This window comes from Ochotona princeps, chromosome 2 (assembly GCF_030435755.1).
Source record: "Ochotona princeps isolate mOchPri1 chromosome 2, mOchPri1.hap1, whole genome shotgun sequence".
NCBI classification, from domain to species: Eukaryota; Metazoa; Chordata; class Mammalia; order Lagomorpha; family Ochotonidae; genus Ochotona; species Ochotona princeps.
In genome coordinates, this window is record NC_080833.1 from 15,505,914 (window position 1) to 15,522,810 (window position 16,897).

Sequence of the window (16,897 nt, forward strand, 5' to 3'; positions counted from 1 at the left end):
CTTCTTGGATATAAAACGATAACCCTACAGCCGCCCCGGCGAGGGGAACTTGAACTCCATTCCAGCTTCTCGAAGGCGTGACGACCAGAGGGCGTGGCCAAGGGCAGAGGGCCGAGGAAGGGCGGGCTAGCGGCTCGCCCCGAGTCCTACGATTGGTGGAGAGTGACTCGGGACGCAGGCTCCGCCCTCTCGCGAGACCGCCCCCAGCACGTGACTCGGCGCGGGGACGGTCGGGCCTCCCCCTTCCGTCTTTTCCCCCTTCTGCGCCGGCCTCAAGATGGCCGCCTTCTGGCGTCTGCGCCGCTGTTGAATGGCGAAAGCTTTATTGTTCCCTTCGGGCAGGCGTGTTCTTGTCCTCTATGGCGCTATCAATAAAGAACGGCAGTTTGAATCGGTGCTGAACAGGTAACCATAGAAACAGGGCTGGGACGCAGCGTGGAGACCCCTTTTGTAAATGAGGCCCGAGAGGCATCTGCAATGAGAAGGGTTCCCTGGGACCCTTCCGCGTGGCCATCATCGCGGAGCTCCCCCCTGGGTCACAGCCGCCCCGGGCAGCCCGTGCGCGAGGCTGTCCACACAGCGAGCTCGGCTCGGGCGGGGACGCGGAGCTGGCCAGCCCTGACCGCTCCCAGCCCCCTGGGCCTCTCCCCAGGTCCCACCGCCTCGCGTCGGCTACGCTGGCCTGAGGCCAGGACCCCATCCACCGCCTCCCTTCCCTCTGTCTCGGGGTTTGTTCAACGTTGAAAAGTGTGTGTGTGTGTGTGTGTGTTTACATTTTCTAACGGTTGGAGTAAGAGAATGTTCGCTGGAACTTGTCCAGTCTCAGTGTCCACAAATGAAGTTTCATTGGAACATGACCGTGTTCGTTGTGCACCTGCTGCCCAGGGCTGCATTTCTGCTCACAGTTGAGTAGTTTTGCTATGGCTTGCCCACAGAACCAAAAAAATCCTATGTTGGCCACTGACGGACAAAGCCTGCCCACGCTTGCCCTGGGCGGAGGTGGACTGGTGTGGTGGTGGTTGCCTTCAGCGGTGTCTTGTTTGCTCCTAGCGGAGTGGGAGCTAATACAGTGCGGTGCTCCTGGTGTTGGCTACCCCTCTGGCCCTACTGATCCCTGAAGTCGCTTTTGCTACTTTGTCTAATAGTAGCAACTGCGCAAAGCCTGCAAGCAGCAGATGTCTTTCTCCATGCTTAGGCTTTCTGTGTTTTGTGATGGGGTTTGTGGGCCTGGTGTTTCCATGTGGGAAAAGCAGCCCAGGTCCTTGGTGGAAAGCTATTTAAGGGTGCACTGGATTATAGGGTGGGTAAATTGAGCTTTTGCCCGGGAAACCCTTGCCTCATGGCCAAGAGCAAACTGCTTCGGGATTTATTTATTCTGAATTTCTCTCTTCCGCTGTTTGTTAGTCCCTAGAATTGTGTCCACACTTTAGTGTGTTAGTGGAGATTTCTTCTCGAAATGAAATTTTTCTCTACTTGGTTAAGATAGCAAACATTTACAATCTTCCACCCCCTTTGTACTGTAGAATTTTTTTACCCTCTGTAGCAGTGGTTTCCCAACCTAGCTTTCCATCTTTGTATTTTTAAATATATTTGAAAGGCAGAGGTAGAGAAAGAGAGATCTTCCTTCCATCTGCTGGTTCACTTCCTAGACCGTGGGTGACAGGGGCAGCCATGCTTCCTTCCCTGCTTGACTCAGGCCATCAGCAGTGGGATGTCCAGGACACGGACTCAGTATTTGTCTGGGGTACTGACGTGGCAGTTGTGGCAGACTGGCCTCTCATGCTTGGTTTTTTAAAAAAATGGCTTCAGAGCATCCAGTGCTGGTGTGGATGGATGCGTTTATTATTTCCTCAGGATTTCTTGAGCAGCTGCTGTGTGCCAGGAAGAGTTCATATCCCTGGAAGTATAGTAGTGAACAAGACCAGTACCCTGATCTCTGCCCTTCCCTGGAATTGGAGTTTTGTGGGGGATATGGGCAGATGGTCTGCAAAGATGATTTCAAATACAGGTTTTATGGTATCATAATAACACTAGTATTTATTGCATGATGCCTTTGTGCCAGGTACTGGATGCTAAGTGCTCTACTTCCATGTAGCGTTTGATCCTCACACCGACATGTGACAGAGGTAGTAGTTTGGTTTCACAGATGAGGAAGCTAGTGTTCACAGAGGAGCGATGTCCCAGGCTAAGTGGCTAGTTTGTAAAGGAGTGAGAGCTGCCGTTAACCCCATCACCTTCCACATCCCGAATGGTTCATCTGCCTGTGGTCTCTTCTAGTAGCTTGGGAAATCCCCCAGGGCAGGGCACCCCTTACCTGGTATTTGCAGGTAGAAGTTAGAGAAAACAAATCCAGGTCATTCATGGAGCAAATATTTGAATGCCTGCTGCGCACTGACTGCCTCCATGTGGGGCCACTGTGTCGTAAGCAGGGCGAGCAGGCTGGCCCCGAGGCAGCTGTCCTGGAAGCTGAAGCTGAAGCTGAGGGTCAGGACAGTAAGGAAGTAACACATGTTCCGACGCAGGGGAGCTGCCTGCGAGGAGACGCGCTGTGGGGAGGTAGACTAGTGGGTATGCGCTCAGGGAAGACCCCTTGAGAAAGACAGCTTACACTGAAACGTGGCTAGTGACAAAAAGTCAGTGTAACAAGAAGGGGGCATGGAGACAGGTGTCAAGGACTCTGAAACAGGTCCTCAGTAAGATGGGCAAGAACTAGGTGTGTGCGAGGAGAGAGAGAAGCCGGTGCTTGTGCCGTGGTTGTTTGTCCGGGGCTGGTCTCCGTCCCAGCTTTCCCGCTGATGGAGCTGTGGGCCCTTGCACGCTCAGACTGTACAGTGTGACAACAGTACCTTCCCCAAGGTCGAGCTGATTACAGCTTACGTGTTGTCTTGTTGTTGAATATATTGCTGAATTCCAAATCTACCCCTAAACAGAAACTTCCTTGGTAACTAACAGCAGAAACCCAGAAGTATACTGCAGACAAAATCTGCAGGAGGGATAGTTTTTCTGTTATTGGAGAGAGAAAGAAATCTCTTTTTTTTTTTTCCTCTTTAATGCTTCCTTTTAGAGAGGAACTTTTCCAAATGGGATTTAAAGTAATTCAACTGTCTGCAGAGCATTTTTCAGTGATTTTGTGTTTTAAGCTTGAAACCATTTCTGTTCTTCCACCGAAGCTGTGTGAAATATTTTCTTAGGGCAGTCTAAGGGAATGTTAGCCCTGGTGGGCTTTGTGGCACAGCGGGTTAAGCTGCTGCTTAGGCTGCTGCTATCTATGTTGGAGTACAGATTTGAGTGCCAGCACTTCCACTTTGATTGAGCTTTCTGCTAATTCGTCCTCTGGCTTTGGCCTGACCTAGCCCCTGTTGGTCTCATCTCGGGGACTACGAGTAAGCCAGCAGATGGAAAGTGTTTTTCTATTCCTCTCTACCTCCCATCACCTGGCCTTTCACATAAATAAACATGAAAGACAGTGTTGTTATTTTCCTGGTTGATAATTTCACAGTTTGTTGGCAAATGATTTCAGGTTTCCTTTACAGGTCTGCAAAATAACGATGCATACTTTAAAAATGTTGAATGCTTTGAAAATAGTAGCAGACTTTTTGGGTAGGTAAAAATAGGCTGATGTGTGGGCTCATGAACATGAAAAGTTAGAGGCAATACTAAGTCAAGGAACTGTACCAAAGATCAGCTGTGTCCGATTCTGCTTGAAACTGTCTCCAATAGCCATCTTGCACATGTCACCTGAAGATGAAAGTCCAGAGCGGCAAACGGAACAGGGAACCGGACAGAGCGGTGTGTTAAAGTGATGTTAAACAACAAGCCCTGAATTAAATTGCTATTTCAGGTTGGGGTGGGTCCTTCCCATGCAGAGCCTGGCAGTTTGACTCTGTGATTGGAGTCTGTTGGGTTCTGGTAAAGGGTAGGTGGCAACATGAGCTTTGAAGGATAATGTGAAACTGCAGGGAGAGCCAGGGCACACCAATTTGTTTTTCAATCTATTTTATTTCAGTTCAAAGCATCGTTGCAGACAGGCAGCCCGAAAACAAGCCATACTCTGGCAACACTCAGCTGCCTTTGGAGATTGAGGAAGACTGAATATAAGCAAGGTGTGGCTTGTTATTTTGGACTGTCTGTCCTCTATGATGCTTTGAACTGAAATAAAATAGATTGAAAAACAAATTGGTCTGCCCTGTTGCCTCATCCTGAGTGTTTACAGTATCCTTCCCCAGTGCAGCCTGTACCAGCACCCTGGGGGACGGCACTGACCCCTCAGCCTCTTTCAACTCTTCGACACAGCAAACTCTTTGATTTTCCCAAGAAAATTGAATTGGGATGTATGGTTTTCTGGCTGTAGTAGCCCGTCTTCTAAAGCCATCATCTTGATAATGCAGAGAAAGCACACTACTAACCACACAGAGGAAAGAATTAAATATTAGGGCATTGAAATTTGGGGATGAGATTGTCACCTTCCGGAAGTCAAGCAGAGTTGGGTATTTCATTTGCAGACAGCGTGCAGGTGTGAGATCAGCACCCCTCAGGGGACAGGCGAGTAAGGAAAGAAAAGAAAAGAAAAGAAAGAAAGCCGACTTGCCTTGTGTAGCCCTGATGCTGCTCCTGGACTCTGAATCCTCAGAAGCAAGTTGCCAGAAATTTCATTTCCTTACATAAAGTAATCCGTTAAAGCCTGTCCACTTCAATCAGAGCTCTGTAAGCTTGGGGTAAATGATCGAATCCAAGGACCCACGGATCCTTTGTTGGCAAACTTGCGTGGATGGTGTTTTTCTGGGAGAGAGATCCCATTAACCTTTTTTTTTTTTTTTTTTTTTATATATTTTTTATTTAACTTCAGTAATTACATTGTATTATGTAACACAATTACATAGATACTTGGGTTCTCCCCACCCCTCCCCAAACCCTCCCACCATGGTGGATTCCTCCACCTTGTTGCATAACCACAGCTCAAGTTCAGTTGAGATTCCCCCATTGCAAGCGTATACCAAACATAGAGTCCAGCATCTTATTGTCCAGTCAAGTCCAACGGCTTCTTATGTATACCCTCTCTGGTCTGAAGACAGAGCCAGCAGAGCATCATCCCAGTCAATTGAAAGCTCCAACATATCATCAGCACAAATTTACATCATTATGGAATTAATTGACATAGTAATGAGTAACCAATATGGTAAAAGTAAATGCGAGTTCTTAACCACCTTCTGTGACCACCTCATTGACATTTCAATTTTAGTTTATACACAACATATAACATACATAACCTAACATGTTATACATAACATCATATCATCTTAAATTAAGGCAAACATGTGGTATTTAACCTTTTGGGATTGGCTCATTTCCCTTAGCATTATGGTTTCCAGTTTGGCCCATTTGGCCACAAAGAACTGCATTTTGTTTTTTTTAATAGCTGAGTAGTATTCCATGGAGTAGATGAACCATAGCTTTCTTATCCAATCCTCTGTTGATGGGCATTTTGGTTGCTTCCATGTTTTTGCAATTACTGATTGTGCTGCTATGAGCATAGGAGTGCATGTTGGTTTCTCATAAAACAAGTGTTCTGGATATATTCCTAGGAGTGCTATTGCTGGATCATACGGTATGTTGAATTTGAGTTGTTTGAATATTCTCCATACTGATTTCCATAGAGGCTGTACCAGCCTGCAGCCCCACCAGCAGTGGAGTAGGGTTCCCTTTTCCCCGCAACCTCGCCAACAAGTGTTGTTGGTGCTTTTATTCATGTGAGCCAGTCTTACTGGTGTTAGGTGGTACCTCATTGATGTTTTAATTTGGATTTCCCTTATTGCCAGGGAATTTGAGCATTTTTTCATATGTTTATTTGCCATTTGGGTTTGTTCCTTTGTGAAGTGTTTGCCCATTTCCCGTGCCCATTTCTTGAGTGGCTTGTTTGTTTTGACATTTTGGTTGTTTTGTAGCTCTTTGTATATTCTGGAGATCAGCCCTCTATCACCTATGTCGTGTGCGAAGATCTTCTCCCATTCTGTGGGTTGCCTTTTTACTTTGTTGATTGTTTCTCTAGCTGTACAGAAGCTTCTTAGTTTGATGAGGTCCCAATTGTTTATTTTGGTCTCGATTTCTACTGCATTTGGAGTCTTTTTTAGGAAGTGAGGGCCTACCCCTAAGTGTTCCAGTGTGTTTCCAACATTTTCTTCCAAAAGTTTGAAGGTTTCTGGATGTAGGTTTAGATCTGTTATCCATTTAGATCTGATCTTAGTGTATGGTGAGAGATGTGGATCTATTTTTTTGTTTCTGCAGGCTATCAACCAGTTGTCCCAACAGCATTTATTGAACAGACCTTCCCATTTGCCTGGATTGTCGTTTGTCTTTTTGTCAAAGATTATTTGGCTGTATCTGTGTGGGTTTCCTTCTGGTGTTTCTATTCTGCTCCATTGATCTTCCTCTCTATCTTTGTGCCAGTACCACGCTGTTTTGATAACCACTGCCCTATAGTATGTCCAGAGGTCCGGAACTGTGATTCCCCCTGCTAACTTTCTGTTCTTCAGGATGGTTCTAGCTATCCGTGGTTTTTTGTGCTTCCAGATGAACCTTTGGATCATTGTTTCCAGTTCCATGAAGAATGTTTTGGGCAATTTGATTGGGATTGCGTTGAATGTATATATTGCTTTTGGCAGTATAGACATTTTAATGATATTGATTTTACCTATCCAGGAGCATGGGATGTTACTCCATCTTTTGAGGTCTTGTTCAATTTCTTTTTTAAGTAGTTTGTAGTTTTCTTCAAATAAGTCTCCTACATTTTTGGTTAGATTTATTCCCAGATATTTCATACTTTTCTCTGTTATTTTGAATGGTATCTTGCTGGTTAAGTCTTTTTCCATCTTGGGGCTGTTCGCATACACTATGGCTGTTGATTTTTGTTCATTAATTTTGTACCCTGCCACTCTACCAAACTCTCGTACAAGTTCTAGCAGTCTCTGTATTGAGTCTCTTGGCTCTTCTACATAAAGAATCATATCATCTGCATATAGTGAGAGTTTGACTTCTTCGTTTCCCATTTGGATTCCTCTGATTTCTTTTTCTTGTCTTATGGCCTCAGCGAGTACCTCTAGGACTATGTTGAATAGTAGTGGAGAAAGTGGACATCCCTGTCTTGTTCCAGATCTCAGTGGGAAGGGTTCCAGTTTTTCTCCATTCAGTATGATGCTGGCGTTGGGTTTTTCATATATGGCTTTAATTATGTTGTGGATTTTTCCATCTATGCCTACCTTGGTTAGGGTTTTTAGTAGGAAGTGGTGTTGGATTTTGTCGAAAGCTTTTTCTGCATCTATTGATACTATCATATGATTCTTGTTTTTCAGTTTTTGGATGTGGTGTATCACATTTATGGATTTGCGAATGTTGAACCATCCCTGCATTCCAGGGATGAATCCTACTTGATCTGGATGAACGATCTGTCTGATGTGTTTTTGAATTCTGTTGGCTAGGATTTTGTTGAGAATCTTAGCATCAATGTTCATCAAAGAGATAGGTCTGTAGTTTTCCTTCTCTGTTAGTTCTCTGTCTGGTTTTGGGATTAAGGTAATGTTGGCTTCATAGAATGAGTTTGGAAGGGTTGCCTCTTCTTCTATTGTTTTGAAGAGTTTGTAGAGGATTGGGGTCAGTTCTGTTCGGAATGTTTTGTAGAATTCTGGAGTGAAGCCGTCTGGGCCTGGGCTTTTCTTTGTTGGGAGGTCTTTAATCACTGATTCAATCTCTACTTCAGTTATGGGTTTGTTCAGGTCGTTTGTTGCCTCTGGGCTAAGTTTTGGCAGGTGGTAGAAGTCTAAGAACTTTTCCATTTCTTGGTGATCTTCTGATTTGTTGGAGTACAGTGCTTTGTAGTAATTTCTAATTATGGCCTTAATGGATGCGGTGTCTGTTGTTATGTTACCTTTTTCATCTTTGATGCTGTTAATTCTTGCCTTCTCTTGTTTTTTCCTTGTCAGTCGGGCCAGTGGGGTGTCTATCTTGTTTATCTTCTCAAAAAACCAGCTTTTTGATTCATTGATTTTGTGTATGATTTTTTTTATTTCTATCTGGTTGATTTCCTCCCTTGTTTTGATGATTTCTTGTTTCCTATTGTGTGTGGGGCTCTTCTGCTGTTGTTTTTCCAATTCCTGGAGGTGTGTGTTTAGTTCCTGTATTTGGCGCCTCTCTTGGGCCTGGACATGAGCTCCAATTGCGATGAGTTTACCCCGTAGCACTGCTTTGGCAGTGTCCCACAAATTTTGGAATGTTGTGTCAGAGTTTTCATTGGTTTCCATAAATTTTTTGATCTCATCTTTAATTTCTTCTCTGATCCATTGTTCGTTTAATAGCATATTGTTCAGCCTCCAAGAGTTTCTGTATTTCCTGGGACATTTTGAATTGCTGATTTCCAGCTTCATTCCGTGGTGGTCTGAGAGGGTACATGGTATGATTCCTATCTTTTTGAAGTTATTTAGGTTTGCTTTGTGTCCTATCATGTGGTCGATCCTGGAGAAGGTGCCATGCACTGCTGAAAAAAATGTATAATCTGTGGCCTTAGGGTAAAAAATTCTATAGATGTCAACCAAGTCCAGTTGTTCTATTGTTTGTATGAGCTCTGTTGTTTCTTTGTTGAGTTTTTGTTTTGTTGATCTGTCTATTGTTGTTAGTGGGGTGTTAAGATCACCCACTATTATTGTGTGCATATCTATGTCTCCCCTTAAGTCCGTGAGTAATTGCTTCACGTAGCTAGGTGCGTTTGAATTTGGTGCATATATGTTCACAATGGTAATTACTTCCTGACGAATCAGTCCCTTCACCAATATATAATGTCCTTCCCTGTCCTTTTTGATGTGTGTCAGATTGAAGTCCACATCATCTGAAATTAAGACAGCTACCCCAGCCTTTTTTTCTCGTCCATTGGCATGAAATATTTGTTTCCAACCTTTCACTTTCAGCTTCTTCGAATCTCTTCTGGTTAGATGTGTCTCTTGTAGGCAACAGATAGTTGGGTGCTGTTTGATAATCCATTCTGTTAATCTATGCCTTTTGATTGGTGAGTTCAGGCCATTTGTGTTAAGAGTTAAAATTGAGAGGTTGTGATTTTGCCCTGCCATACTTGTTTTTGTGGGTGTTGATATCTGTGTAATTGCCCTTCCTTGTGTGGACTTTAGTGGGAAGATCTTCCTGTTTGCCATCTTTGCTTATGATTCACCTCCTTTTTTTCTGAATTTAGTGCATTTCTAAGGAGATTTTGTAGAGCTGGTTTTGTGCTGGCATATTCTTCTAATTTCTCTTTGCTGTGGAAGTATTTGATTTCGTTCTCAAATACGAATGAGATCTTTGCTGGGTACAATATTCTTGGTTGACAGTTGTTCTGTTTCAGGATTTGGAAGATCTTTGTCCATTCTCTTCTTGCTTGTAAAGTCTCTTCAGAGAAGTCAGCAGTGATCCTGATTGGTTTTCCCCGGTATGTGATCTTTTCTCTGCTTCGTACTTGTCTTAGGATTCTTTCTTTGTCTTCGTTGGAGTGGAACTTGAGCACCATATGTCTGGGTGAAGATCGCTTTGGGTCATATCTGCTGGGAGTCCTCTGACCGTCCTGGATTTGGGCTGGGTTCATGTTCCAAGTGTTTTGAAAGTTTTCCTGTATAATTTCGTCGAGCACCATTTGCATTCATGACTCTTTTTCCGCTCCTTCAGGAAGGCCAATAATCCTAATATTTGATTTTCTGAGGTTGTCTTTCATTTCTTGTATGGTCTTATTGGCTTTGTTCAGACTTGTCTCCAGCTGTTTCATGAACTGGGTATGTTCGTTTTGTGTGTCTTCTGTTTCAGAGATCCTCTCTTCTGCTGTATTTGTTCTGTTGGTTAGGCTCTCAATTTTGTGCTCTAAGTCAAGGATTTTACTTTTCATTTGTTGTATTTCTGAGGCTATGTGGTTCTTGAATTCCTTGAAGTCCTCCCAATTCTTCTCATTGTCTCTGACATATTTTAACATTATTTTTTTGAATTCCTTGTCTGGTAGATCTTCTATGTCTTCATCTCGCATCTCCGAAATAGACATTGGCTTTCGATCCTGTATTGGTAGGGTGTTGGCACTCTCATCTGGATCATTACCTTTTCTGGTATTTCTTCCCATTGTGTTAGTGTTTCTTTTTTGAGAGACCTAGGCACCAGTGTGCTGAGGGGTCTCCAAGCACTATCCTCTAGAGATCGGAGTCTGCAGGCGTGGAGTAGCAGGGTGTGGGAATTTTCAAGGCACTTTTGGTGCGTCTCCAGAACACTGGACCTCAGGGCGCCACTTCCAGGGCCCAGTGGATTCAAAGCGCACTCTCAGCTCGTCCCCTACAGGTATGCTACCACAGGGCGTGGGGGAGTGAAGGCACTCTCTGTGCGCACCCCCTGTGCGCGGGATCACAGGGCTCGGAGCACTGGACTATAGGGCGTGGGGTGTTCCAGGTGTTCTCTGGAAGCGCCTCCTGTGCAGGCCCGCCCACCCCAGCGCTTGCAGGGGACCGACCGGCCCAGTGCTAGCACGGGACTGCCCAGCCCAGATGGCGTGCTTGGGTTCCTGTGGTATAGCACCGCCCAGCTGAGTGCCAGACCTCAAAGGCACGGGCACGGGGGAATATCCAATGTGCCTTTTGCCTTTCTCCCAGACACAGTTTTGGCAATTTCAAGGCACTCGCCCTGTGTCTCTAGACGCAGGAGTCTGGGGGTGGGGGAGGGGCGGGGAGAGGAGCACCAATTGTGTTCAGGCTTTGTGCATGCCCCTGGGGGGCCAACTCCCGAAGCCTCCAACCCACCACTGTCCCCACCCAGCTCTCTCAAACCTCAGGTTCTTGCAGTCTGCCTCTTCCTCTGGTCGGAATTCTCGCCGCAGGTGTGTCTCCCAGCGACTGCTGTGTCCGTTGCTGTTCTCGGCGGGTGCAGGCGGCTGGAACCTGGAGGCTGCGGCTGGGGCAGGTCCCGGCGGGGCTTGGCGACCAGGGTGGGTGGATGCCGGCGGGTCCTGGTGATTCAGGGTCCTGGTGACCAGGGTGAGCAGATGCCAGCGGGTCCCAATCACCGCTGGTCCTCACGGCCACTGCGTCTGCGGGTCGGTCTCCGGGTCGGTCGGCGGCTTTCAGTGTCTGCACTCAGAGGTGACTCAGCAGGTCAGGAGCGGAAAGTCGTCTCCCCTGCTCTTTCTTTTGTTTTTTCCCTGGTTGCTCTTCCGAGTTGTGTGGATTTTTTTGGTTCCACACTGTCCAGGGAACTTCACGTTCTTCTCCCTGTAGTTCTATGCTGCTCCACTTACTCTTTTGTCGCGTTCTAACCCTCTCTGTCTGTGAGCTCTCTCACAGTCTTCCTCCTATGTCGGCCATCTTGCGAGTCTCTCGATCCCATTAACCTTAATCAGATCTCAGAGGGCTTCTGAGCTCCCTCAGAGGGTGCAGAACAATGCAACCTCGCATGCAGCACTGCTGCGCTGCGATGCCCATGTAGGTCTGCGACGTGACGTCACTGCCGTGTGACCCTGACCTGACCTGTGAGTTTCCTACCTGTCTTTAGGCTTTTTTTCCTGTTTAAAGTGGTCAGGCAAAGCTGGATGATTGTATGAAAAGGGAGGCCACACAGTGAAGGGCTGTGGAAATGCCTGGGAGACATTGCGATGGGGGCGTGGTCTGGGTGGACACCAGGTCTTTTCTTTCTGACAGGTGACAAGAGGTCATAGAAGGTCAGTGCTTTGTTCTTAGCATCACTCATGGATGGAGGCCATTCCTCAGGAAAGTTGTGTAAAAAGGGAGAGAAGGAAGAGGGATAGATTTGAGGAAGAATAGGAGTGAAGACAGGATGTGTTTCCAGTGAGAGAGGAAGCACTCCAAGCTGAGGAACGGCGGGGAGGCCCAGGGCAGGAAGCCCGCTGGGTGACTGCTCAGAGAATGTTAGATGCTGGCTTCCTGAGAGCCCTGGCGGCGATGCACCAAATGGATGGGAGGGGAAGCCAGCTGAGAACCCCTGGCCAGCTGGCTGAAGGCCTGTTTCAGGATCCTGGACAGAAGATTAGAGTAGCTGTGAGCCCCGGAGGACTGTGTGTCCAGCAAAGACCCAGGCGTATCTAACCCCCTATATCTATTTTGAAACCAGACTTACCTTAGATTTTAGCTAATACTGGGACCTCTGAAAAAAAGACGGTCTATAGATGTGATTTCTTGGTTTATTAGTACCCAAAGGAAGAAAAGGAGATACCTGCATTTTAGGATCTTGTAAAAGTGGGACTTCTATAGAAAACTGCTGTAGGTCAGTTTGGATTACACAGTGTTTAAAAGTTAGTTGCTTATGGTCCAGTGCCATGGCCTAACAGCTTAAGTCCTCACCTTGAATGCGCTGGGATCCCATATGGGCACTGGTTCTAATCTTGACAGCCCCACTTCCCATCCAGCTCCCTGCTTGTGGCCTGGGAAAGTAGTCGAGGACGGCCCAGGGCCTTGGGACCCTGCACCCACGTTGGAGACCCGGAAGAGGATCTAGGCTCCTGGCTTCAGATTGGCACAGCACCAGCCGTTGTGGTCACTTGGAGAGTGAACCATCGCACAAATGATATTTCTCTGTCTCTCCTCCTCTTTGTATATATCTGACTTTGCAATAAAAATGAATAAATCCTTTTTTAAAGTTAGTTGCTTACATTTAAGCATTTGAGATCTTATGTTGCTGTGAGCCCTGGAGGCATGTGGATGAATCACCTTTGGCGGGGTGCTGGAGCCTGGTCCTGGCACAAAATCAAACACTCAGAACGCTTTATGCAGGATCTTGAGGTGTGAATAATGGCTTTTCAGGCTCTGAATACAGGTCACTTGAATAGGATTTTTTTTTCTCTTTTAATGTATAAATAAAAGTGAACAGTGTATGATTTTGTTCCTGACTTTAAAAATATTGCTCAGGGGTGATGTAGCCCGCTATTTTGCATTTCTCAGCGTTCTAAGACTGCAACCTGACTCTCAAGTTGCCTTAACTCCTTTAGCTCCTTGGCCCACTGGCTCCAGGAGGTGATTTGGGGCTTTAGCAGCAGGGTTGCCAAAAGCAGAAGCCTGGGCGTGGTCTTGGATTCCTGCCTTTGCTTTTAATCTCTGGCCCATCCTTCCTCTTTCCCTGCTCCCCACTCTCCGTCACTGCCCACCCAGCAATAGCACTCATTCAGTTAGGCCTCCCAGCGGGTGCAGCTAATCTCTTGTCCAAGATTCTGAACCAGCCCTCCAGCCAGCTGGCCAGGGGCCCTCAGCTGGCATCACCTCTCTGCTCGGTGCACTGCTGCCAGGGATCTCAGGGAGCCTGTGTCTGACTGTGGCCTTCCCTGAGCAGTCGCCCAGTTGGCTTTCCTGCCCTAGGCCTCCCTGCGGTTCCTCGTTTTGGCGTGTGCTCCACCTCTGATCCCAACCAGGCCTGTCTCTCCAGGCTCCTCTCTTAGCACCCCTGCACTCCCCTCTCGGCCTTCCACTGGAGCCCCTGGGCCCAGGGAGTCACATTCCAGAGCTTGGAGCTGCTCGCAGGATTTCCTTGGCACCGCTAGCACTCAGGCCAGTAGCAGTGCTGTTACCCACACTGGCCGGTTAGTTGCTGAATGTGGTTTCAGTTTCCTCTGTTTCCTTTTTGGCCTCAGGAGAAATGCTACATGAGTTGTAAAACCATGGAAAACTTTTACAGTCCTTGATGTCATGTTCTCTCTACTTACACTGCCAACTTAATGCACTTGGCAGCTAGGCTTACTTGTCTCAAAGTTTAAGAATTGCTGGGAAAAAAAATCTGTTTTTGTTTTTTAACTATGTGAACCATTTACATGGTTCCAGAATAAAAACGATGCATTCATGGAACTTTTGTTTCATACTTCTTCATGAATCTTGCTAACAAAAAATGCTGTCAAAAGTTGGGGTTTTGCCAATCCGTCAGGTGTATGATACTATAGTGTAGCTTAAAATTGTTTTCTCATTTGGTGAGAATTTCTGCCTATGTCTGTGGTGTAAGTTTTAAAACTGCCTTTTTTTTTTTTAAGATTTATTTATTTTTATTGGAAAGTCAGATATACAGAGAGGAGCATCTTCCGTCTGATGATTCACTCCCCAAGTGCGCAATGGCTGGAGCTGAGCCAATCCGAAGCCAAGAACCAGGAACCTCTTCTGGGTCTCCCACGCGGGTGCAGGGTCCCAAAGCTCTGGGCCGTCCTCGACTGTTTTCCCAGGCCACAAGCAGGGAGCTGGATGGGAAGCAGGGCTGCCAGGATTAGAACTGGCGCCCATATGGGATCCCGGGCGTGCAAGGTGAGGGCCTTAACCACTATGCTATCGCACTGGGCCCAAAACTGCCTTTTTGATTTGTCATATGCCTGGCTTTGCAGATATTGCTTCATTGCTGTGTGTAAGTTTTATGTTTTTTGTGTATCAGATTTATCTCAGTATTTGGATTTTGAGTGATCATTAGCAAATTTGCCCCACTGTAGTTTATGAGGAACCCATTCATGTGCTCTATTACGTTTGTGATTTACTTTTTTTTTCCCCAAAGATTGATTTATATTTGAAAGACAAAGCAACACATCCATCTGCTCTTTCACTCACCTAATGGCCACACAGGCAAAGTGTGGACCAGGCTGAGCCCAGGAGCCAGGAATTCCATCTGAGTCTCCAGTGCAGGTGACAGGCCCAGGCAGTTGGGCGTTCATCCACTGTCCTCTCAGGTGTGTTAGCAGGAAGTTGGGTCTGAAACAGAGTAGCTGCAACTTGAACCTGCAGTCATCTCTGGGACACACGTCCCTTCGTTTCTCACCGTTTGGCTTGAGGAAAGATCTGCTACTACCTTTTTCCAGTGATCAATTGTCTCAGTGTTGTTGATTGAAAACTCACGTGTCTGATTTTGAACAATGTCTTTATCAAATACTACACTTTTGTTCACATTTTCTCACTCGATTTTTTGTTTTGTTGAATAGAAAATTCATTGACTCACTTGTCAGTTCATTTGCCATTAAAATCTTAATTTTAGGAGCTTTATAAATTGTTTTAACATCAGAAAGGGTCAGTTTTTTCATTCATTTTTTTCTGCTTGTTCTTGCTTTATTTTTTCTTTTTTAAATTTTGTTTTATTTGGGATTCCCCTCGAAACTCCCACCCCCCGACAGATTTTCCCCACGTTGCTACAATAGTATATTCCTTCATAAGGAGTCATAATTCCATCAGTCTCTTATTAAGTGTGCCCCAACATTGCTGGCACAGTGTCAGACAGTCCTGTTCTTGCTTTTTTATTCTGCCATGATAACCTTTTCATCCACCTGCCAGGTCTCAGGAGGAGGCAACTGGATGGTGTTTTTATTGAGACTGTGTTAAATTTGTAAATTAGTTTAGGGAAAGCAGATGTCTTTGATTTGGATTTTTATTCTCCAGGATGTTGATCTGTCTTCTCATTTGCTCTTAGCTACTTTAGTGATTTTTCAGGAATGTTTATGTGTTTCATTACATAAAATCAAAATTCTTGTTCTATTGATTATACTTTTATTCTTAGCTTTTAGGGGGAAAAAAAGTAACCACTTTTAGAATCCAGAACTCTACAGAGAAGGTATATATAGCTACTCAGAAAGTTTCCTGAGTAACTTGAGTGGTTCCTGGGTGCCTCCCACAGACCAGCCTTAAGGTTGTGCCCTCAAGAGCTCATCTGATGTCTGTTGTTGTCCTTTCTTTTCCTTTCTCACAACCGAACACTGCATCCTGTCATTAGTCAGCAGTTGTAGATTATTGTCGAATGGGTAATTAAGGTAGTAAGGACAAATGAAAGTGGATAAAGGAAGGAGAGACCTGGAGGAAGCATTTTCAGAAGGCTGTCCTCTGCACATCGATGCCCAGGTACACCCTTGTCAGTGGTCCTTAATTCACTGGTTCATAGGATTTTGTTCTCTTTCTTCTGTCTCCCAGAACTTTCAGAAATACTATGTTGATACCATTTGCTAAGCACAAAAAGTGTCAAGCAAGGTGCTAAGTGTTTCATATAATTATTCCACTACTCACAGCTAAGCACCAGGTACTGTTATTCCCAGCTTTAAAAATCAAGACAATTTTTAAACATAAAGGTGAGAATATCATTATAAACTCCCATATACACACTAACTCCTTTTTACAGTTGAGAAGACAGGTTTTGAAAGGGAGGTACTCAAGGTTACAACGCTTAAAGTCAGATTCAGAACTCGACTCGTTACAGCTCCTTATTAAGATTGTTCAGATTTTGAGTTCCAGCTGGCCAAGAGAGAGCAGAAATCAGGCAGGAGTGAAGTGTGTTTGGCCTCCCTCTCCTAGTTCCCTCAGCAGGTGCTTCTGCCCTCCAGTTGTAGACAGTGAGCTCGCCTGCTTCTCCCTGCTCCTCTGATGTGCTCTGTTCACTCTGTCTTTCCTTTCTCTGGTTTTATTAGGGTAGTCTGATATTCCTTGATTTTCAAAGGCTTGCCACCGTTTTGAGTACCCAGTAGGAACTAATACATTTAAATTAAATGTCAGTGAAACTAGCTGCTCATTTAGCCTATAGGTTTGGCACGGTCCTGTAACTTCCGAGTGTTCTTCTGAAGGCCTGGCAGTCATTAAATCTGACCACTCCAGACACAAGCTGCTCACTCAGCTGGCACTCTGCTGTCAGCTGCCCTCAGTTCCAGTTAGGTTAAAGCCAGAGGGAGACTTTCAAAGGTCAAAGTCCAAGACAGCTGCCTAATTGGCCCCTAGAGTTCCAGGGGTTTTTCCTGGGCAGCAGAATGTTGAAGATGAAATTCTCCATGTCTTCCTTTGAACATTTTTGAGCAAATACTATGGAGTCCCACAGGCTCTTTGCCAAAGTTAAAGGCAATAGAGGAGTTAGCCTCTTCTGCATTTTTTTTTCTTAGCTCCTTAAGATAACC

The 16,897-nt window shown here is 45.6% G+C and overlaps 1 protein-coding gene across 2 annotated transcripts in view; it reads left to right on the top strand.

Annotated features, from left to right (window-relative positions):
* The first annotated feature begins 233 nt into the window (after positions 1-233).
* Positions 234-16,897, top strand: part of ZBTB40 (zinc finger and BTB domain containing 40) — an 87,608-nt gene continuing 70,944 nt past the window's right edge. For both annotated transcript variants that reach the window (XM_004592279.2, XM_036494470.2), the window contains exon 1: positions 234-405. The gene's annotated coding sequence lies outside the window, so the exon portion shown is untranslated. The remainder of the gene's footprint in view (positions 406-16,897) is intronic.